A 23287-nucleotide genomic window follows, 5' to 3' on the forward strand; every position below is an offset into this window, starting at 1 on the left:
ATGGGGAAAACAGTAATCTACACTTTTGCAGCATGAGTAACAAAACACCATTAAAAACAGGCTAAAGATTCTGATTTGGGAATTGGACACTCTGGCAGCAAAGATAATGTTTTAAAATATATCAAGTGCAGTTTTATGTTAACTCCCAGAAAATTCATGGGCAAAAGGCAGCTCTTTCCAGCAGTAAGTAGCACAGCATTAGCCAATTTATTTGAGCAGATAATATGCTGTCATTCCAAGCAGCATCACGCTTTGGACAGTGTAGTCACGAATGAATTGTTTCAAGATAGGAAGTAGAACTCAGGTATTGACTACTTTTGGCCATTCAAAAGTCTGTGGTCCGTTTTTGCAAGATGAGATTTTAACCCCAGTGCCCTGGCTGAATTCCACCCTTGATAATTCTGCCTATCTAAAATTCCCTGTTTCTTTCATTCTGTAAGGTATTCTTCTTCTTTTCCATCTCCTACCCCTAGACTGTTGTGCATATGGCTGCTAATACTTTTGCTGTCATGTTGCATCACGGATTAGTTGTGTTTGGCAGTAGAAGACTAGATCCTTATATATAGCATATAGATGGTAAAATTCTCCTCTGAAACCATTATCTCTCCTTGCTGATCTCCATTGCATATTTTGCCCTTGTTCTACATGTGGAACTGCTATTCATGTTGATGAAAGCTCCTCATGCAGAATAGGCTACAGTGAAAATAGAAGAGAAGTTTGCCCACAGTTTCTATTTCTACAAAGCACTGCGAGTTTGTCTAGACTAGGGGTACGTCTTTACTTACCTCCGGGTCCGGCGGTAAGCAATCGATCTTCTGGGATCAATTTATCGCGTCTTGTCTAGACGCGATAAATCGATCCCGGAAGTTCTCGCTGTCGACGCCGGTACTCCTGCTCTGCGAGAGGAGTACGCGCAGTCGACGGGGGAGCCTGCCTGCCACGTCTGGACCCGCGGTAAGTTTGAACTGAGGTACTTCGACTTCAGCTACGTTATTCACATAGCTGAAGTTGCGTATCTTAGTTCGAAGTGGGGGGTTAGTGTGGACCAGCCCTAGGAAAGGTGACGGAGGTGAGCTTGGGGACAGCTAACACATTGTAGGGGGAAACCCAGGAGGGACCTACAGTAGCTAAATCCATGTAGAACAGTGGTCTCCAACCTTTTTACATACAAGATCACTTTTGGAATTTAAGTGCAATCCAGAAGTAACCCCACCCCTTCCCCGAGGCCCCGCCCTGCTCACTCTATCCCCCTCCCTCAATCGCTCGCTCTCCCCCACCTTCACTCGCTTTCACCAGGGTGGGGCAGGCAGTTGGGGTGCAGAAAGGGGTGCGGCCTCTGGACTGGGGCCGAGGGGTTTGGAGTGTTGGAGGGGGCTCCAGGCTGAGCCTGGGGCAGGGGGTTGGGGTGCAGGGTGAAGTTTTGGGAGTTTGGGTGCAGGAGGAGGCTCCGGGCTGGGGCAGGGGTGCAGGAGGCAATAGGGCGTGCTCGCTGTGGGAGGGGGCTCAGGGCTGGGGCAGGGGGTTGGGGTGAAAGAGGGGGCTCAGGGCTTGGGAGGGGTGTGGGCTCCCACAGGGTGGCACTTACCTTGGGCGGCTCCCGGTCAGCAGGGCAGCGAGGCTAAGGCAGACTCCCTGCCTGTCCCGCTCCCAGAAGCGGCCATCACACCCCTGCGTCCCTTGCAGGGGCGGCACATGGCTCAGCGTGCTGCTCCTCTCTGCAGGCACTGCCCCCGCAGCTCCCATTGGCCGCAGTTCCCCGTTCCCGGCCAATGGGAGCTGCGGGGGCGATGCTTGCAGGCAGGAGCAGCACACAGAGACCCCTGCGCTCCCCCCCCCCCACACCCGGGGCCTCAGGGGCGTGCTGGCTGCTTCTGGGAGCGGCGCAGGGCTAGGGCAGGCAGGGAGCCTACCTTAGCCCCACTGCACTGCCATACTTTTAGCAGCTGGAGATCATGATCGACTGGCAGAGGCTCCACGATGGACCAATCGATTGCGATCTACAGGTTGGTGAACACTGATGTAGAAGGTGTTTTCCCTTGGGAAAAAAGAGGTTAGGTCAGGGCTTGCTAAAACATGTTCGCTAACCCTGACCTGACCACTTTTTCTAGTCTAAACAAGTCCTATGAGCCTGGTAAAAAAGGTTCAATAGTTCAGGACAATGGACAATGACATTGGCCATGCATATCAAAACCAGACTACAAGATCACATCCCAACTCTACACACCAGGAGGTGAGGGGAGGCTCCACTTACCAAAGATCTTCAGGGCTACCAAACATTCTTGAGTGACTTTGGTCCATCTTCCAGGATTAGCTCCTACAGCATGTCTCAGACAAGAGCTACTTGTCCTTTCAAACTTCATCTATCATATTATATTCCTGCATCTTTGGCAAACCAAAACCTACAACCTGCTGATATCACCCCAATAGAGGAGCAGCTATTTCAATGGCAGATTATTTGGGGGATCCTCTGGCAACCCCTATCTCTGGCATAGATTCTCTCTCCTTAGGTTTGTTCCTAAAGAACAAGCCATTACAATCATAATCAACCTGGGAGGGAAATTATCTGCTGAACAGCTTTGAAGCTAAGTTTTCCCAGTAGGCTTTTTCTGTACTGAAGTTTAAATGTAAACGCATCACCATAGTTGAAATGTGTAAAGATGATTTACTTTAAAAAGAGAGAGAGAGAGAGAGAGACACGCTGATAAGAAAATATATCCCCAATTACCACCCCTCCTCTTCTCGATTTGTAACTGCTCCTAATAAACTTTCATGGTCTACAGAAAATGCTCGAGCGCAGTGACAAATTTCTGCTGGAATTTGAGATGTCTTGTTCAGAGTAATAGCTATCTCACACAGGTGCCCAGCTGCTATTGTAAAATCAGTAAGCATTTAATTGAAACAAATGACTATAATAATAGTACATTATCCCTGCAGGCTCATAGCCATAACAGTTTTAATTATTGAGTTAAGAGTCAAACTAATTTATCCTTTAAAGTAACAGCCACATCTTTGGTTCCACCGATCATCCTATTATGAATATGAGGGGAACAGTAGGGAAGGATTTAAAAAGGAAGTGATTTATTTTGGTAGGGGCTGCATTTATCATGTGGTAGAGGCCTTCTAGTGCAGTGGTTCCCAACCACTGGTCCGTATGCCAGTTTTGCTAACTCACAGAACAGGCTTCCCCTCCCTGTCATAGGGACCAATCCTGCCAGGTGCTGAGTGTCTCTGGTGAGTGGTTGAGTGCCCTCAGTGCTTGTTGATTTCCGGGGGAGCTGAGGGCGCTCTGCACCTAACGGAACCAGGCTCTGAGAAATCGGCCTTGTTGAGGGGCCCCAGGGAACTGCCACTACGATCTCTCAATCACTGGTACATATTTTATCCCTTAATAGAGTTTGTACTGCTCCAAAGCTTAGTCTGGTACATACAAGTCCAGGGCTTTGAAGGTGGACAGGTTCCTTGGCAGCTTAGAACATGGGAAGCAATGGACAACAGCTGGTGCAGCAGTATCTGATTGGTTAAAGTCTTCCCCTGCTAGACTGGTATCAGCATTGCCAGTGATATTTGGTGTTTCAAAGTCCCAGCACCTGCAGGCATGTGATTGAACAAATCTCAGCCTTCCTTAAAAAAGAAAAAGTTTCTTGCCCTCATGGTTCAGGAGAAAAGGCTGGAAATCAGAAGGCAAAGAAAAAGAACCCAACATTCACTATTTCAAAAAAATCTTGATTTTAAAACCAAACTAGTGTTTTGGCAGCCTGACTGGTGACATGAAGGCTGAGACCCACTGTCCTGATATAATTAGAGTATGATGCAGGCAGATGGAAGTAACAGGACATCACAGACAGACATTTTACCACCCACTGCACGGGAACTAGGAGGGCAGCAGGCAGTGATGGAGGCTGTAGGGGCAGTGCCCACTGCCAAAAAACACATAGTCAAGCAGATTTTAGCACTGACGTGAGGTTTGAAAAAAAACCTGGGTTTTGACCAAGATCATGAAAGATAGATTAGATAGATAATGTTTGATAAGGGGAGGTTTTTAAAGTTTGCCTTAAAGGTCAGTTACCTTAAACCCTGCTAATTTTAATTAGCTCAGGTTTTGCAAACGCAATGTTTCATTTTCTTTGCCACAGAACTGACCCAGGACATTATCAGCTGAAATCTCTCAGAGATTCTTCGAGCTAAGATACATTTATTTCTGCATCTTCACCGGTAATGTTTTTGTTCTGCTTGTTTTTTTACCTTGGGAATATCAGGAATCTCTACTCTGGCCTCCCTTGGCTTAGCTCCAGGACTCGGTAGGGGTTCTAAGAGGATGTTTATTGTTATTCTCATGCCTTAATTGAAGATGTGACAATTGGAGGTTTTAATGGAAGTTTCCTTTCTCTAAAATATTAATTAGTCATTGCCGTTAACAGGCGTTAACAAAACAAGAATTTTTGCTTGGCTCTCTCTCACTTAGCATTTAGGGTGCCATCATTTCACTAGTTTCCCAACTGTCATACAGCCTTTCAGGACAGGTAGGACCTGATTTTCTAATGTAAAAAGAACAAGAAGAAAAACAAAGAAATCAGACTTGAAACAAAGAACCTTGGCGTCTTTTAAGTATTATGTATCCATTGCAAAGAAGCAAAAGAGGTATAATACAAGCACATTTTTTTCCCCCTTTTGTAGGTCACCTTTAAAACATGATTTGGAAAAGCATAACATCCTGTAAGCAATATTTTGCAACAGTACCCTTATAACAGACCTCAGGGCTTGATTCTGCAAAACACTTAAACAGATGCCTAAGTTTACTCGTACAAATAGCCCTACTGTCTGGAGAGGGATAACTCACATGCATAAGAGTTTGCAGGAGTTAGCCATTAATTAACTTATGATAGGAATAAATAAACTGGGATATGTTCTGGTCTCATTTTCACTGGTGAAAATAGAGTCACTTCATTAGCTTCCATGGAGTTACCTCGCTTTACAGCAGAATATTTCCATTCAGAACAGAATGCCGCTGAGTAAGACAGGATGGTAAGAGGGTTAGCAGGGACGAGGAGGCATATAGAAAACATGTGTATTTCTGCTAGAGAGACAAGGTGGGTGAGGTAATCTCTTTTATTGGACCAATGTCTGTTGGGGAGAGAGTCACCAGAGCTCTTATTCAGGTACCTTTCCCACACCCAAAGGTGAGCTGAATGTGGTTCGAAAGCTTGTCCCACATCAATAGAAGTTGGTCAAATAAAAAATATTTCCTCATCCACTTTGTCTCTAATATCCTGGGACTGACACAGCTACAGCTACACTGCATATATGTATATCTGATCAACAGAATCACAACATTTGCAACAAATATGAAAAGTACCCAAAACATCGTTCCAACATGCAAAGTTCTCCCTAGAATCTATAAGCTTTGTACAATTATGGAGCTGGGAATAGGAATTACATTTAAAAAATGTAAAGACGTACATGAGAGATTAAATAATCATTACTGTATTAAATCTTTATACCATCAGCCAGCACATTTTAATAGTCTTCATTAGAAACCTCAGCGGGAGTTTTGCTTGAGTAAGGACTGGAAAATTGGGCCCTAGATAGCACAGGTATCATCAGCATCTCAAATGGTTGCTAAGTTAATAATTAAGGTAAATGGGTAACTGTACATTTTTGATCAAAACAGATGTTATCACAAGTTTCCCCATCCATTGTCATGTCACAGATAAAGGGAACCCGATATTGTTTTTGGAACATACCTGCACGACAATCTGAATTCAGCATTTTGACAGGCTCTGATCTAATGTTATGATATCCTATTATTAGTAGGAAAAGAATCATCCAAACACAATTAACACTTCATTATGAAGATAAATCACTCTGACTTCTGTGCAAGGAAAGCGGCAGAAAACAGGATGGAGACAGCATTTAACAAATGAGGGATGTCTCTTGTTAATATTCCTAGCTCTCTCACACTGTAAGAGCAAGACCAAAAGGGATATCCCAGGGTTCTGGAGTGGTTCCTAAACCTTGTTATTTTCATATTATAAAAACATGCCATCATGTACATTTCCAATGATGAATGTAACGGTGGACTAATGTAGCAGAATATCTACAGCGAACCCAAATCCAATAACTCTCAAAACCCAGAAAGGTGTTAGTCTCTTTTTAACAGAGAGATTCCTTGTCTCTGGGACAGCAGAATTATTACACAGATTGTAACATTTTATCTTTCTTTAAAAATCCTGCTAGCTCTTCACAAGGAATAAAAATAGCTAGCAAAGCAACGGATTCAGCTGTGACATTGCCTGCTGGTTAACAATCCATGAATGGAGCTTTTTCCAGCAAAAAAGTAGTATTTTTTGTTTGTTTACTTTCTGTTGAACAAACAATTTTGAAACCTTTTATTAAGGCAAAGTTACAATAAAATGTTAACATGCACCTTGTACACTACTTATTACTTATGGAGGATCAGGTTAATATTCAAAGAACCTGGCTAAAGATTCTGGCTTGCTGGCTGGGGAGCCCTCCTTCTCTGAATATGCTAAACGAGGTCGTGACCACATTTCTAAATATGTGTCCCCTTTTTGGCACTTGTGTACATACTTGGTGTGAAAGTTTTTCCATTGCAAGGACACTCTATATTTTACTATACTACAATTCACAGGAGGAGAAGTCACATAATTCCAATAATGTGGTGTTACAAGATCCTGAACCAAATGGTACCATCAGTAACACCCATAATTTCCCCCACTGGCTTTAATTTCCCGTAACACTGAGGCAGTTTGGTATAGTAGACTGGATACTGACTGGGAATCAGCAGACCAGGGGTCTGTTCCCACCTCTCCAGGCCTGTTCACCCTCCCACCCCTTTGTCTGTCTTGTCTATTTAGACTGTGAGAACATAGGAACATAAGAATGGCCATACTGGGTCAGACCAAAGGTCCATCCAGCCCAGAATCCTGTCTACCGACAGTGACCAATGCCAGGTGCCCCAGAGGGAGTGAACCTAACAGGTAATGATCAAGTGATCTCTCTCCTGCCGCCCATCTCCACCCTCTGACAAACAGAGGCTAGGGACACCATTCCTTACCCATCCTGGCTAATAGCCATTAATGGGCTTAACCTCCATGAATTTATCTAGTTCTCTTTTAAATCCTGTTATAGTCCTAGCCTTCACAACCTCCTCAGGCAAGGAGTTCCACAGGTTGATGTGCACTGTGTGAAGAAGAACTTCCTTTTATTTGTTTTAACCCTGATGCTCATTAATTTCATTTGGTGGCCCTTAGTTCTTATATTATGGGAATGAGTAAATAACTTTTCCTTATTCACTTTCTCCACACCACTCATGATTTTATATACCTCTATCATATCCCCCCTTAGTTTCCTCTTTCCAAGATGAAAAGTCCTAGCCTCTTTAATCTCTCCTCATATGGGACCCGTTCCAAACCCCTAATCATTTTAGTTGCCCTTCTCTGAACCTTTTCTGTATGGACGTCTTCAGAGAACTATCCACGATGACTCCAAGATCTCTTTCCTGATTAGTTGTAGCAAAATTAGCCCCCATTGTATTGTATGTATAGTTGGAGTTATTTTTTCCGACGTGCATTACTTTACATTTATCCACATTAAATTTCATTTGCCATTTTGTTGTCCAGTCACTTAGTTTTGAGAGATCTTTTTGAGTTCTTCGCAATCTGCTTTGGTCTTAACTATCTTGAGCAGTTTAGTATCTTCTGCAAACTTTGCCACCTCACTGTTTACCCCTTCTCCAGATCATTTATGAAAAAGTTGAATAGGATTGGTCCTAGGACTGACCCTTGGGGAACACCACTAGTTATCCTTCTCCATTCTGAAAATTTACCATTTATTCCTACTCTTTGTTCCCTGTCTTTTAACCAGTTCTCAATCCATGAAAGGATCTTTCCTCTTATCCCATGACAACTTAATTTACGTAAGAGCCTTTGGTGAGGGACCTTGTCAAAGGCTTTCTGGAAATCTAAGTACACTGGATCCCCCTTGTCCACGTTTGTTGACCCCTTCAAAGAACTCTAATAGATTAGTAAGACATGATTTCCCTTTACAGAAACCATGTTGACTTTTGCCCAACAATTTATGTTCTTCTATGTGTCTGACAATTTTATATTTTTACTATTGTTTCAACTAATTTGCCCAATATTAACATTAGACTTACCAGTCTGAAATTGCCGGGATCACCTCTAGAGCCCTTTTTTAAATATTGGCTTTACATTAGCTATCTTCCAGTCACTGGGTACAGAAGCTGATTTAAAGGATAGGTTACAAACCATAGTTAATAGTTCCACAATTTCACATTTGAGCTCTTCACATTTTCAATTTCACATTTCAGCTCTTCAGGGCAGGCACTGTCTCTTATCATGCATATGTACAGCCCCTGACACGATGGGGCTTTGGTCTCGGAACCACTGGAATACAAATAACAACAACAACAACAAGTCTGCGGAAGGGGCCTAGCAGTTGGGATTACTATTGAAAACTGAAGTGTTTACAGCTGATACTGCGGGTTTGGGTATATGAAGGAGCCTGGGGTCTCCTGTGCTCACTAATCATTTCAAATACATTCAGCTGAATAAAATAAAATAAAATTAGAACAATGCTTAGGGTCACATTCAACTTTCAATGGAACCTGGCACGCGTGTGCTCCAGAATTTGGAACTTATGTTTTCCTGGACGTCTTGATCCAGGAAACTTGAGATCTCTGACAGGTTCTAGTGAATGTGTTACCCCATCGCAGCATGGGCTGGAGCCTTGGAGAGCCAGCCCGCTTCCTTCCCCCAGCTCATTGGTTCACATGGGGAAGGGCGGGTTTCTATAGACATACATTTATGTACTTAATTCTCATTAAAGGTCCAGGAATTTACTATACGGTATATTGCACAAGACTGTCTGGGCACAGAAAGTGTTGTGAGATTTATTAGGAGCCCTGCTGAGAGTGGGTTTTTATATGAAACATCTGGAATGTCGTGAAGAAAGGAAAGCTGATAGCACTGGACAGAGCTGGGGACTAGAGAGAGATTTTGAATGCTGGTTTGAGTCAGAGGCTCAGGTAAGAGAGGAATGCACAGCATCCCCTCCTCTGCTAAAAGCAGGGGGAGACTCCCGCCTCCTCTTCCTGACTTGGGATAGCTGCCCAGCCCCACAACTCCCCCTCGGCTTCATTCCACTTTAATCATTGGCTTGAGTCTCTTGTCTAGGTTCACTTGGGAAAGGTCAAGTGACTGAACTGCCTAGTTCTGAATTATCGTTCTGTAGTTTGGTCACTGAACCTGCCTTGCCCCAAATTTGATTCATGCTGCAAGTGGGGTGTCTTGAGCTACACTCAGAACAGCTGGCATCTTTTCCATGCACCAACCTGCATTAGGAATGTATTAGGAGATGTGAGTGAGTGCCTAGGGGCTAGGAGAAGGGAACAGAGTTAGGACAGCAAGGGTCTGATTTCTCTCCCAGCCTGCACCTTGCAACGTCACACCTGAGCAAAGTGCAAGTCAGTATGGCCATATTTTATCCTTAGTCGGTCCAGCTGTAAAGGACTCCACAGGTTGCAAGGGAGGGCAGAACCATGCTGCTAGAGGCTACTGTTCTGTTCTCTACTCTGCCTCCGATTTACAGTGAGACCATGAGAAGGATATTCAACCTCTGTGTGTTTCATTTGATCCAGCTTTATAACAGGCACAAGCAGCACAGACAGACTTAAGGCATGTCTACACTGCCCCGCAATATGGACTAACGGGGTGTGAATAACAGTGTTCACCAAAGTGCTGTGCTGTAATTCCCCCGTGTGGGCGCTGCAGGTGTGAACGTAAAGGTACCAAGTTTGCACTGAGTCCACCTATGTACACGACTAAATCACCCCTGCACGTTCACCAATATTGGCAGATAAGGAAAAACTCTGCTGGTAAAGTAAAAGAATCAATTGTGTCTCCCTCAGGTCACCCTTCATGGAATTACTGGGCAAACAGATAAACCTTGATACTTGCACAGAAGGTCACTGAGTTTAGTCCTGTGGGGCAGAAAGTGGGGGAGTGAATTTCAGAGTCAAAGACCCTCCGTGAAGAAGGCCCTGCCCTCAGTCGGCTGACATGAAAATCAAGGCACTGTCAGCACATATGTCCAGGCTAATCTCCGATGTCAGCGTATGGTAAGAAGAAGGCGCTGGTAGCCAAGATGCCAAAGTTTCCGTCATAAAGGGCTTTGGTAGAGCAAAACCTTTAACTGACCCGGACATGACTGGAAGCCAGACCTCTTCCTGGAGCACAGGTGTAAAACATGCTCCTGCTGAGAAGCCCATGAAAGCAGACAGGCTACTGCATTCTACAGCAGCTGAAGGCCAAGTGCTGTTCCAAGTGTTGCCCAAAGCAGAGAGGACTGCGGTAATCATGTCTGGATTGACAAAGTTAACCCTGATCATTCAGGGTTGCCCCATTTTCAAGAAAGAGGAATGCAAACTAGAACAGGTGCAGACAAGAGCCTCTAGGATGATCAGGGCAATGGAGGGCCTATCTTACGAGACGAGACTGGAAGAGTGTGGCTTGTTTAGTCTAGCACAAAGAAGGCTGAAAGGGGATATGATTGCTCTCTATACACACATCGGGGAGGTAAACACCAGGGAGGGTGAAGAGCTATTTAAGCAACAGGACAATGTTGGCACAAAACCATATAAGTATAAACTGGCTATAAACAAATTCAGTCTGGAAACTAGAAGAAGGTTTCTAGCCATCGGAGGGGTGAGGTTCTGGAACAGCCTCCCAATAGGAGTTGTGGGGGCAAACAACTGAATTTGTTTTTAGAGAGCTGGAGAAATTTGAGTGCAAATGTATGACAGAGTTGCTTGTGATGAATTGGGCATGGCTCAGAACCTCATGCTTCAGGTGTCAGGAAGGGATTTTTTCTCCCCAATGTATTCTGGGTTGGTTTTGTTTTTTGTCTCCTTCCTCTGAACCATCAGCGATGGCCACAGCTGGAGATGGAGCACTGGAGGGCCAGGGCTCTAAAGTGGTACCAACCATTCTCTTTCTCTTGGGTGCGCGGCTGGCTGGTCTTGCTCACATGGTCAGTATCTAATAAATCACCACATGTGGGGTCGGGAAGGAATTTCCTCCAAGTCAGATTGACCAAGGTTCTTTTTTTGTCTTCTTCTGCAGTGTGCGGGTCACTTGCAGGGATTATCTGGGTATATCCTGACACAGCAGGAGTCTCAGGCACTGGTACACCTTAGTCCCTCCTATTCTAGTCCACTGTGGGCTGTAATACTTTGGTTTAATGTCAGTTGTTGGTTTAGTTTGTAGTGCTGGTGGCCTGTCTTAGGGCTTGTCTTCACTACGGGGGTAAGTCGACCTAAATTATCCTACTCCAGCTATGTGAATACCAGCTATGTGAATGTAGCTTAGGTTGACTTACCATGGTGTCTTCACAGCACTGAGTCAACGGGAGATGCTCTCCGGTCGACTTTCCTTTCTCTTCTCGGAGAGCTGGAGTACCATGGTCGACCAGTGAGCACTCTGCCGTCGATTTAGTGGGGCTTCACTAGACCCGCCAAATTGATCCCTGATGCATGGATCTCCCCGTAGTGGAGACTACCCCTTATATAGGAAGTCAGTCTAGATGGTCTGGTCATCCCTTCTGGCCTTAAACTTTATGACTTTGTGACCACTGAAGCCAGAGGGAGTTTTGCCATTGACTTCAACAGAAGCAGGATCAAGACCCAAAGGAAGTCAATGTGTATACTGTGACAATCATTTCTGGTTACAACCATACAAGTGAGCTAAAGTTCCATCTAGCTGCAGAAACTGCGATCGTGTCTCTCTCTGCAAACTTAGATTCCAAAAGGTAGATGGTGATCTTAGTGGTGCAGGAAAAAACAAAGTACTGTATTGTTCCTCTCGCTGGAGGTGAATCAGTTTTCATGTTGCACACTGCAAGTAATCAAGCTGTATGTGCCAACCAGTGTGCATAGCTCTAGATCCCAGCTGGAGAAAGTCAAATAATATTCTTCAACTAATGTATTCGGTGAGCTTTATGATATTAAAAAAAATATTCATATTAGTTGGTTAATTGCTATCCAGCGACAAAACGAGGCTGATAATTCAATGAACATATTTTCAAATAATCTATTCAATTAAGTCTCATGACATTTTGTGAATAAATTATTTGACAATCTTTTTTAAATCGCTGGAGAATGAACACAATAGAAACTCAACCAGCCATCGCATCACTGTTTCCCACCAATTGTGAGCCAGGATTTTTCTTATGGGCATGTAACAGGAATTACCTCCTGCTCCTGTAAAGGATGGTTGGGAGGTTAATTAATTAGGGCCAAATCCTGAGCCTGTTGCTTGGGCACAGAAAGACCTAAAAACAGCAAAATGGTCAGTTTCCCTGTGTGTGCATTAGGAGGGGTGGAAAGGAAGGTTCTTGGTTGCAGGGGTGGGGTTCAGGGGATATTTGCAGGATATAAATGGCAGTAAGTTTTCCTCAAACATGTATATAAAGAATTCTCTCTACTCACTGGAGAAGTGCATTCAGTTTAGGATTCACCCATTCAAAAAGAAGTGGGAATGGAGAGATTTGAGAGGAGAAGAACAAACATGATCAAAGCTTTGCAAATAAGATCTGTGAGAGAAGCTTGTGCGAATCAGACATATATGTTGCAGAGAAAAGGCTACGAAGAGACATGTCTGCAGATATGTACAGAAACAAGGTAAAGAGGGCAGGGATCATCATTTAGACCGCAACAGGAAATAATGCACTTAAATACTGGGAGAAATGCAAAGAAGAATGTAATAAACTGCCCAGGGAGGAGGTATCATCTCAGTCACTGGGGATATTCAGTCAGGAGGCCAGACGCCATGCCTTAATGATAACAGACTCCATCCTGACACAAATGCAGGGAAGAGAAATTATTAATCAGATGGCCCAGCAGAGACACCACATCCAACTCAAATCTCCCTATGCAAAGCTGTTCCCTGTGTTCTGGACACAGACGAGGTGAGGCCCGATGCCTCCAAAGAAGCTGTTGAAATGTATCTATAGAGGACAGAGTCAAACTTCCACTGACCTTCTGATAATAAATAATAATATTTTGCAATCTCAAGTGCCTTTCATCACAGGGTCTCAAAGAGCTGTGCCGGCCAGACTTCCACTGCACTACTGGGGGGGGGGGGGTTAAACTTAGGGCCACTAAGGCTTCTTTGCACAGCCCAAGTGATGCAAAGTGGATGTCAACTGGGAAGAAATGACCAGCAGAGTTCTCCTGCACAGGGGACATTATACTTGCTGGCAGAAGCAGTGGAGTTGCCTCTTGTGCTAGCCAGCACCTCAAACTCCCTGGGGCATTGGAGGGCATGTTGGCGATATGGAGGCATGTGGCAGAGGAGCTACACCCGATCCTCCACTGACATAGGGTATCTGAAGGACTATATGCCAGTGGCATAAGCTAGAGCCCCTCCTCTAACCACTGAGGATCACTCCAGCCACCAAAAAAGTGCTTCTCCTCTGACAAGGAAGGCAGCGATTGCTTAAAAGAGCACAACAGCATGCTGCAACCATTACATTCACCAAGGCTCAGAAAGTGGTGCTTAGGCATCGTGCTGGCTCTTTGCACAGAGGCGATTTTCACCCAAAATGAACATGACTATACATGTCCATCTGAAACGTCAGGGAGGAGTTAGGGAGGCGGAATATAATTAACAATCTTTAATTACCACCAGAAACAGAAACAGATTCCCGATGAACAAAGAGCTTGTTGTCATGTATATAACTAAAGGAATAAAAAACAAAAGCAGAAAAATATGAGACAGAGAACGTCTTCCATTCAGTATCTCCAGCTGTAGGAGACTCTCTTGGAGGAGATTGCTTTGTTTGGTGGGTTTGCCAATCCTTGACATTATTATAATGTGTTTTATAGCTTGAATTATGGTTCACTCTTCTCTTTGCAAAGTTTTGCACTATTAAAATGGATCAAAGCCCCTTTTTCTTCCCCTAGGGCTTGCTCCTGCAAACAATTATGCACACACTTAACTTGAAGCATGTACCTACCTCTGTTAACGTCAATGGGACTACTCAGGCACATGTGTAAGTGTTGGCAGCTTCAAGGTTGTAGTGATAGCTGAACTCCATGTGGAGACAGTAAGAGAATTTTGGTAACACAGGGCCTGAGTGCTTGACTTTTCACCCTTAACATTCTTTTAACGTAGGGTTTTTCGTATATAATTATATAGATAAAGAAGGGACTAAGACCCCAATCCTGAAAAGACTTATGCACATGCTTAACTTCATGCACTGTAAGTAGTTCCACTAATGTCAATGTGATTACTTACTGTGCATAAAGCTAAGCACATGCCTAAGTCTTTGCTGAATCAGGACCTAGGTTATGTTATTTTCAGGTGCCACACATACCTTATACTCACATGATGCAGAATTACGTTGCTGAAGAACAAACCAAAAACAAGCTGAATCCCTCAGATAACTTGCATGGAAATAACAGGGAACAATGTGCTGGCTACTGTCATAGGCACGAGAACACTGGACTATATGGACCACTCGTGTGGTCTGGTCTGGTAATTCCTGTCCACCTATGAAAACCTTTCTAATGACTCTCTCAGTTAGACCAATTTCTTCCATGGAAAAGCTCACAGGAGGGAGAAACGCATGCGGAACACGCCAAAGGCTGATGGAGGGGGTAAGAGAGTTCTGAGCCTGGGATGGTGGCAGAGATCTCCCTCTGCCCTCCAACACTAGAGATCTCGCTGAGCTCAGGGAGCCTGCCCAGCATGCTATCCTCTCTGTGGAGCTGCATAAGGAGAAGGCTTCAGCGTAAGGCTGCATAAAGCTTCAGCGCATCACAGGATCAGGACTGCAGATGTTAACACTGACAGCGTCAGCTATAATTCCCATGGGAATTTCCAAAGGAAATTATATAGGCCATCTGGAAGAAGACTCTATGGAGTGCCCCTGTCCATCCACACCCACAGAGTCATACACTGCCCTAGCCCATGGTGCACCACTGGCATGGAGGTATGTGGTTGAGGGGCCAGGAAATGATGCTAAGTTGGCTCCCGTCTGCTCCCTCCATGTTTATGGGGCCCTTGTTGCACGACTTTTGCTACTTCCATCCCTTCCACACTGTGCAGAAGAGAGGGTGACAGCGACCATGATGTTTATTTAGCAGTAATACCCCTCAGCGTGAACATTTGCCTTTTATTGAACCCTTTCTGCACAGTACCATCCACCTTGTTTTATGTCTCTCCTGGCCTTTCCCAGACATTTTAGATATTGCATTCCCATAAAGCAAGAGGCTGAAAAGTAATGACAGGCCTCTAAGTTTTATTGCAAGAAGTAAAAAAAAAATAAAAAAAAAGTGTGTGATTTCAGAACAGGAAAAATGGGAGGACTATGGGAAAAATCACCCCCTTGGGATTGTGCTCTGTGAATTCATTTTAAAAGCATGCTTTTTCATTGCAAAGTTTAACAGCTCACTTTTCAAATATCATAAAAAACCCATTCAGTTATATAACAATGAAGTCTAAATATGTACCCCAACATTTACACTGTACCTTCAAAGAGACAGCTAACAAGAGCGAGCACCCTAACATACACTGGAAAAAACTCTGTCCCCAGTTATTTCCCAGACAACCTCAACAAACTCAATGGAATTGCACAGAGTATCAATCATGGCAGAATTTAGCCCTCTATGTTTTGATCTGATCTACCTGGAAATGCTGTAAGTTGCATTTGAATTAGGGAGATTTGCATTCCAGTGAAGACTGTCTGGGGTTGTTGGTTTGCAGCGTGTTTTTATGACACTGAGAGAGTTCCCAGAAACACCAGGATGCAGGGACTGAGGATGGTTTTAAGGCTAAGGCACTGGCCCAGTATCCGAGAGACATGGCTGTAAATCCCAGCTCTAACAGAGAGCCTCAAGGCAAGTCACTTAACCTCTGTACTTCAATTCCCCATCTGTGAAATGGAGATAATGATATGTGCCTACCTCATAGGGTAAATTAATTAATACCTCTGAGGTGCTCAAATACTACTCTGAGTGGGGACATATAAGTAGATAGCAGAATAGATCAATAGTTCCTCTAATCTAGTACCTTGTCTTCGGCAATGGCCAATGCTGGATACCTCTAACAAGTGTAAAACTCCCACAATGCACCTGTATGTACAATACTTACCCCAGGAGTGGAGGGAAAAGGGATGCATGAGAACTACCTTCTTACCCCAGCTGCTGACCACTTCCGTTTCTGCTCTGAATCATGAGAACTGATAAACATTTTTCATTTTTATTTGAGCTAGGGTAACTGCAGACACAAATGATGGTAAATGCAAAAAGCTACATTAACGTAACATTAAGGTTGCACAGTTAAAGTCATAAAACATCAAGAAATGCCATATTTAAAGGCCCAATTGCCTCATTAACAGGGCCCATTGTGCCTCCAGTATATGTTATAGTACACCTCTACCCCGATATAACGCTGTCCTCGGGAGCCAAAAAATCTTACTGTGTTATAGGTGTAACTGCGTTATATCGAACTTGCTTTGATCCACCGGAGTGCGCAGCCCCCCCCCCCCCCGAGCGCTGCTTTACCGCATTATATCTGAATTTGTGTTATATCGGGTCGCGTTATATCGGGGTAGAGGTGTATATATTTCATGACATTAACAGTAATATATTAAAGGTGACCTGCAAAGGATTGTTAAAAAAAAATGGTCTTGTGCCCCTCTTGCTTCTTTATGATGGAAAAAGAACACCTGAACTTCCTTCTTTCTTTCCCTTACGAAATCAAGAAAGCCAGAGTGTGCTTTTCATGGGATTTGAAATGCACTGGATCTAAGGATGCCTAGCTCTGTCCTAGATCTTCATTATAAAAACAAAAACTGTGCTTTGCGCAGATCTTTAATTAACCACAGTGACCATATGGGACTCACGTAATCAAAAACACTCGCTCCCAAATCATACTCCCCCAAATATTTAATCCCAATGGGAAAACTAAGACCAACATGTGACCTATTACAGGTTTGATTTTCCCATTTGGGATTAAATTTTTGGAAGGAGGATCTTGATCCATAAGTGTCAGCTACAATGTATTACATTATGGTTACATTATTGTTTTATCATGTTAAATAAACCCAAGCATCCAAAACAGAGGTGTACTAAGCCACCAGTTAAAGCCTCAGTCATTCCAATAACAGCGAAGTCTCTCTATTTAAGTATTTATAATGTGCCAAAATACATCAGTATCTGGGGTAGTGCACAGTTAATATTTTGGAACCAGAGTGGCCAAACTCATTAGGAATTACTATAAGCATGAAAGGACAGAATAACTATTTTTCAGTGCACCAGGGAGAGGAGAACAATAGGAAAATTTCCATCTCGGTATCTCCACATTAGACATGTCAGAGGGCCATGTTAATAGATATGGTAAAACTCAAAGGCAATGACAAACATTTCAATTAGGGTACTTCGAAAAGTTACCTCTGTTCGTCTTGCACATTGTGTCACCAAAATATTTCAGAAAGATTGGCACACTCAACACCACAACTGCATTTCCATCCAATCAGATATTAAGGACATATGCCAAATCTATGTTTACATTCCAGATCAAATCATACATCACATAGATCTTATCAACTTAAAAACCTGGAATTAAACAATAGCACCTGGAAGGGAAGCTCTTTCATTCACTATAAACCAAAAGGCACATGCATGCCATGTCATGCCAGGCCCTGAATATGTTTTGCCTTATGTTGGCCTAAGAATCTTGATTCTCTGGAATATCTCCCAGTCCACAGAACTTCAATGCGTGCTTTCAAAATGGATACAGCCCTAAGAAGATACAACAGTCTCCATACATATAAACAGTAGGGCTTTATAACTGGAAAGAGCATACCCAGAAAGAATGAGGTAATACGGGTGGGTGGGGGGGAACAGCAGTAGTATCAGCCCTTTTGATTGGGGGAGCACGTCTGCCATTAGTTTTGAGGGTTTGCAATGCTGGGGTGATTTGAGACCCCCAGCTTCTGAACATATTACAGTAGTAGCCCGGTCAGCTTTTTACCATCTGTCCGTGAGTAGGAGGTTTTGCCCTTCCCTTTTGGATGCAGACATTGCCGGTGTTCCACATTTCTTACCTCAAGATCAGACTACTGCAATGTGCTCTGCGTGGGGCTGCATCTTAAAATTGTTCTGAGACTGAAGCCAGTGCAGAACCACCAGCTCGCTTACTGAGTGGGGCATCTCTCTGGGAGCATGTGACACCACTGCTCCAGATCTGCACTGATTGCCCATTGGTCTCTGGGTGGAGTTTAAGGTGTTGATCATGACATACTAAGCCCTACATGGCCTGGGATCAGCCCACCTTAGGGACTGCCTCTCTCCCTGGGACATACTGCCACAGCTGCAGTCGGCAGGGGTGCCTGAGCTGGATCCCCCTCATTACAGAAGAGAAGGGCGGCTGGCAGGGCATGCTCTGTGATGGTTCAGAGTCTCTGGAACTTGCTCCTCACACCCCGATCCAAAATAGCCCAAATGTGGTGATTTTCTGAGCAGGCTGCAAGAAACACCACCTGTTTGAAAGGTCTTTTGTAGAGGGCTGAGGGTGAGCTCCCCATAACAATGAGGTGCTGGGAAGGAGCTTCTGTGGGTGTCTGTCTGGCTGAGTTCTTGTGAAATTATTACTGGAATGCTGCTGGGATTTCACTGCATTAATGATGTGCTAGGGCACTTAGGGCCTTGGACATGCATCTTTTCATTATTTAAAATCTCAATAAATAAAATTAAATACATGCCCCCAATTTAACCAAACAATAACAAAACAAGTACACTCCCCATAACGCCAAGCACTGTAAGCCACTGTACACTTGCCTGCTGTTTCACCCACTCCCTCTCTTTCTATCCTGATTGACAGGAACAGCTCATGCTTGGGTAATCCACAGAGAGCCCTGGAGGCTGACACTTTTTACATCTCTTCCCTTTGATCTCTGTATTTGTATACTGAATTTGATCATGACGTCTGTGCCTTCCCACTGCCGCCCTCTGCCTGGATGAAGAAAACGGGGATTCTGGGAACTTGAGAAACTTCTTGACTTTTTTAGTAAATTCAGTTAAAGGGGATTCTCACGTACAGCTTTGGGTTCTCTTCCTCTACTAGAACAGTCACAACATCCTAAACAGTAAAGGCCCACTCCTGGGCATTGCTCAGTGCCCTAACTGCCATCACTGTCACAGTTAGCAGAAAGCATTCAGTACTACCCAGGAAAAACTCAGCACCTTGCTGAATGCAACCCTCTGATGAAAACTTAATCCCAATACAAGAAGGGAGGAATAATTCCAAGGCCCAACATGTTGGCCATATAACTTTACTCCAGGCTTTAAACCCCCTCTCCTAAGATGTCAGCCCTCCAGTAACGCCAATTCTCACATGGACTGAGCTTTGAGGTGAGCAGCTTCCATGACAGTGTTTATAGAACATCTTAATGTAGTCAAAACAGCAAGGCAGTCCCTTCTGTGATACTGGCAAATATCCCACAATAAACACTTCATTAACATGCCACAACAGCGATAAACCACCCACCACAGGGCCAGGTTTCACAACTCCATTGTGCCAAGCCTCAAGTTCTCTTCTTCTATGGCCTGCAGCTCAACAAGCCAACTGCATGCAAAGAGCGGAGCAGCAGGCGTGAGTCCTTCCAGAAAGCAGATAGGCCCTCCTCAAACCAAGACTTGAAAATGACAGACGGGAGGAGAGGAGGAAAAGAAAATCTACTAAACAAATCTCAAACCAATCTCTATTTCAGATATCACAACAACAGATGGATAGTTACATTGAATCTAGAGCCGCTGACAATTTTTCATTCCATTATTTAAAATTACTGTATTATTAAAGTGACTTTTTTGGGTCTGTTTTCAACTACATTTCAGGTTTTCTTCAAAAAACCAATAAGAGAATTATGTTTCAGTTTTCAGCACCAAAAAATTGAACAATTTTGGCAGAAAAAAATTGGTTTTGGGGTTTTGGTTTTTTGACAATTGAAATTTTTCGCAGGATAATAAAATATTTCTCGACCAGCAATAATTGTACCAAAGAACCAGCACAGCCAAGTGGATATAACGTGGGCCTGGGGATGGATAAAGCAGGGCTTCTGGTATCTATTTACATCTCTCCTACTGACTGGCAGTAAAACGTTAGGCAAGTGACTTAATCTCAAACTGTTACTCAGTTTCCCCAAGCTGTAAAAAGAAATAATTATGCTTACTCTTCTTCTTTGAGATGGTTGGAGGAGAAGCACTGTATAAGTGCCAGTTATTATGATTGTAAAAGACCTGCAATTACTGCAGCCATTCTGCAGATGGAACTTGTTGAATTTGAGAAGCAGACTGTTCAAAATTATTAGAAAATTAAAGGAGAGAAAAATATTACCTGGGAAAAATGGGTTACTTTTCAGTCAAAAATTAATGCACTGTATTCCAAATTAACATGTGGGATAATTAAAACCATCTTTCCAATGAATTTATTATAGGATATACAAAGCTAATTATAAATTCTCTGTTGCTAATCCCTTGCAGTTTGCTAATGCAGCGTTGAAATCTCTTTGGCCACACTTGTTTAAATTATTCATTAGACACAGCAACAGTTGTGAACTGTAATTTAAATTGGCATCTCATGAATATTCAATTAAAACAATAAATATTGGAATGTTTTACTGCACACTGCTCAATATTTTGTGCTCTATCCTATGTTTACACATTTTTATTAACTCTTTATAAAGGTGTTACCTATTTATGTCACTGATTACAATGAGAATAAAAAGTCCCACTCATAAATATTTGTGTCGTTGCCTTAAGAGAGGCAAGGTAATTAGGCAAAGCTTCAAAAGTCATAATTAACATTGTGCAGATATTATTCTCCTACTGTTTTGCTTTGAACATGTGGACTGGCACCATTTCAAACACTGTCACATTTACATACAATGCAGCTCCAGCGCCACAGCTTTCCCAAGCAGCCAGGGCCATATCTACAAATCCCCATACCCTCACTGCAGAAGGACCTCAATGGAGCACAGCTATATAGGGAGGTCACTATCAGGAGCTCCATACCCCCTCCATGCTGTGGAGGATGCTCTGTGCCAGCTCCCTCGTGACAGTGCAGAGAAGACCTAGGACGTGCTTGCATGGGTGGCAGGCAAGTCCTGTGTGTCCACAGCCCCAAATCCAACACAGTAGTTGTGGGCAGTAGTAATGGCTGCAGAGCGTCTGAGCTGGAGCTCTGCTCCTTGGGCAAAGGTTCTATCTATCACCACATGCCCAGTAGAGATCCCCCGCATAAAGCACCTTTACTTGGGCTTTGTGCCTGTGCCTGCCTGGCATTTGGCTCTGAATGGACCCAGAAATCTAGTGCACTGGTTAAGATTTGATCCTGCACGGTACAGAGCACTGCAGTCCCAATCCAACAAAGCACATAAGCACATAAATAGGCCCACTGACTTCACTCGGACTTGTTACGTGTTTAGCAAGTAAGTCCCTTGCTGGATCACGGCCTTCGTGCTGAGTGTCTTGCAGGATCCAGTGCATAATGATTGGGACCACGAGATTTGATGTGAGCTGCAAAAGGACTTGCTGGTTGGGCAGCCTGCATCTGTGTTCAGACACAAATGGTGAATTTCTGGGACCTGATTTTCTGAATTGCTGAGCACGTGCAGTTCCCTCTGTCTTTGACTGAAGCTGTGGGTGCTCAGCACTTCTGAACAGACTATTGCCAGGAACTGATTTTCCTGGTAGGAAGGAGTCATTTGTTCTGGTAGGCAGCATACAAGGGCAACAGGTGTTTGCCTTTCACCACAGAGTGCCAGCCACCATGAAGATCACGAGGAAAGTCTTGCCTTCAGTTGAGAAGAATCCCAAAGATCCTGGAAAACTGACTGGCAAGGCACTAGCATACACAGGAACCGGCAGTTCCTAGTCGCTCGCTTTGGTGGTGGGTGAGACCTCTAGTGAGTAGCTCAGACATCACTGTACATATTTACTCTCCACTCTGTAGACCTGGACCAGCCAAAATAAGTAAATAAAATCAGCTGGAAATAAAATCCTGATGTGTGGGAGCCCAGCAGCATTCTGCAGCCTTTCAGAGGGCATTTTTAGCAGCAGCACTAAAAAATAATTATCGAGTACTGTATAATTCTGTGTGCTTTTATTTTTTTAATTTAGACAATTTTTATTTAACATTTGGTTCTACTGTGAAAAGTGGCTGTAAAAATGACATTGTGGGGCTCCATGTTTATTGCTTCTCAGTGGCACCATATAACAGTTACTCAATTTATAAATTAAATGATGTTTTCCCCCTAACTGCAACTCCTGTAAACTCGGCATGGGAACTGAGAATCAAACAGGATTCTTTCAGACCCAGTTATCCTCACCGGTGGAACAGGCTCTGCAATCAGTACTAAGGACATGATTCAGCAAAGCAATTCAGCACACGATTAAGATCCACTCCTATATAATATAATACATGGAAATATACTTATCTCACAGAACTGGAAGGGACCTCGAAAGGTCATCGAGTCCAGCCCCCTGCCTTCACTAGCAGGACCAAGTACTGATTTTTGCCCCAGATCCCTAAGTGGCCCCCTCAAGGATTGAACTCACAACCCTGGGTTTAGCAGGCCAATGCTCAAACCACTGAGCTATCAGCAAAGCAATGAGATGTAAGCATGTGCTTTGCATTTGGCTGAATCAGGGCCTTAGTTAACAATTCTGTTGATGCTGCACTGCACATCCCAATTCACTCTCCTTTAGGTCTATGGCCTCTGAAGGGCAAAAGGGAGAAAAACGTCAGTGAAAGTTACTTTGGCAATAAAGAAGGCAGCTGAATATACACGGGGTGAAATGTAGCCCTCTGCAAAGGGCCAGCACGAAGCCTGCATACCACTGAGATCTCACTCAAGCTGTCCGGTGCTGGTCACCTAGGTCCCGCCTTGGCGCCTTAGGCCTTGTGCTGTTCTTTGTAGAAAGATGAATGATTCTCAGAGGGGGCAGAACTGCTGAGTAAGAAAATGCTGTTTTTACATAGTCATTTTCAGACCATAGTTTCACTTCAAAGGGCTCATTCCCCGAGAAATAAGGAGATTTTACAGCAAACTCTCCATCTGTGCATTCCCATGTATATTAGACAACCGATTTGTTTGTTTAAGTGATCATATTGTTGACCCTCTGTTTTATGGGGTAATCTGATTAGCAAGTGGATAAATCAGGAGATCAAAGGCCAAGCAGTTT

General features: G+C 43.7%; 1 protein-coding gene across 2 annotated transcripts in view; it reads right to left on the reverse strand.

The window, feature by feature from the left end:
• The window catches only part of TOX2 (TOX high mobility group box family member 2), a 256959-nt gene that overhangs the window by 64184 nt on the left and 169488 nt on the right, over positions 1-23287 (reverse strand). The window lies entirely within an intron of this gene.

Source organism: Emys orbicularis, chromosome 12 (genome assembly GCF_028017835.1).
Source record: "Emys orbicularis isolate rEmyOrb1 chromosome 12, rEmyOrb1.hap1, whole genome shotgun sequence".
Lineage (NCBI taxonomy): Eukaryota > Metazoa > Chordata > Testudines > Emydidae > Emys > Emys orbicularis.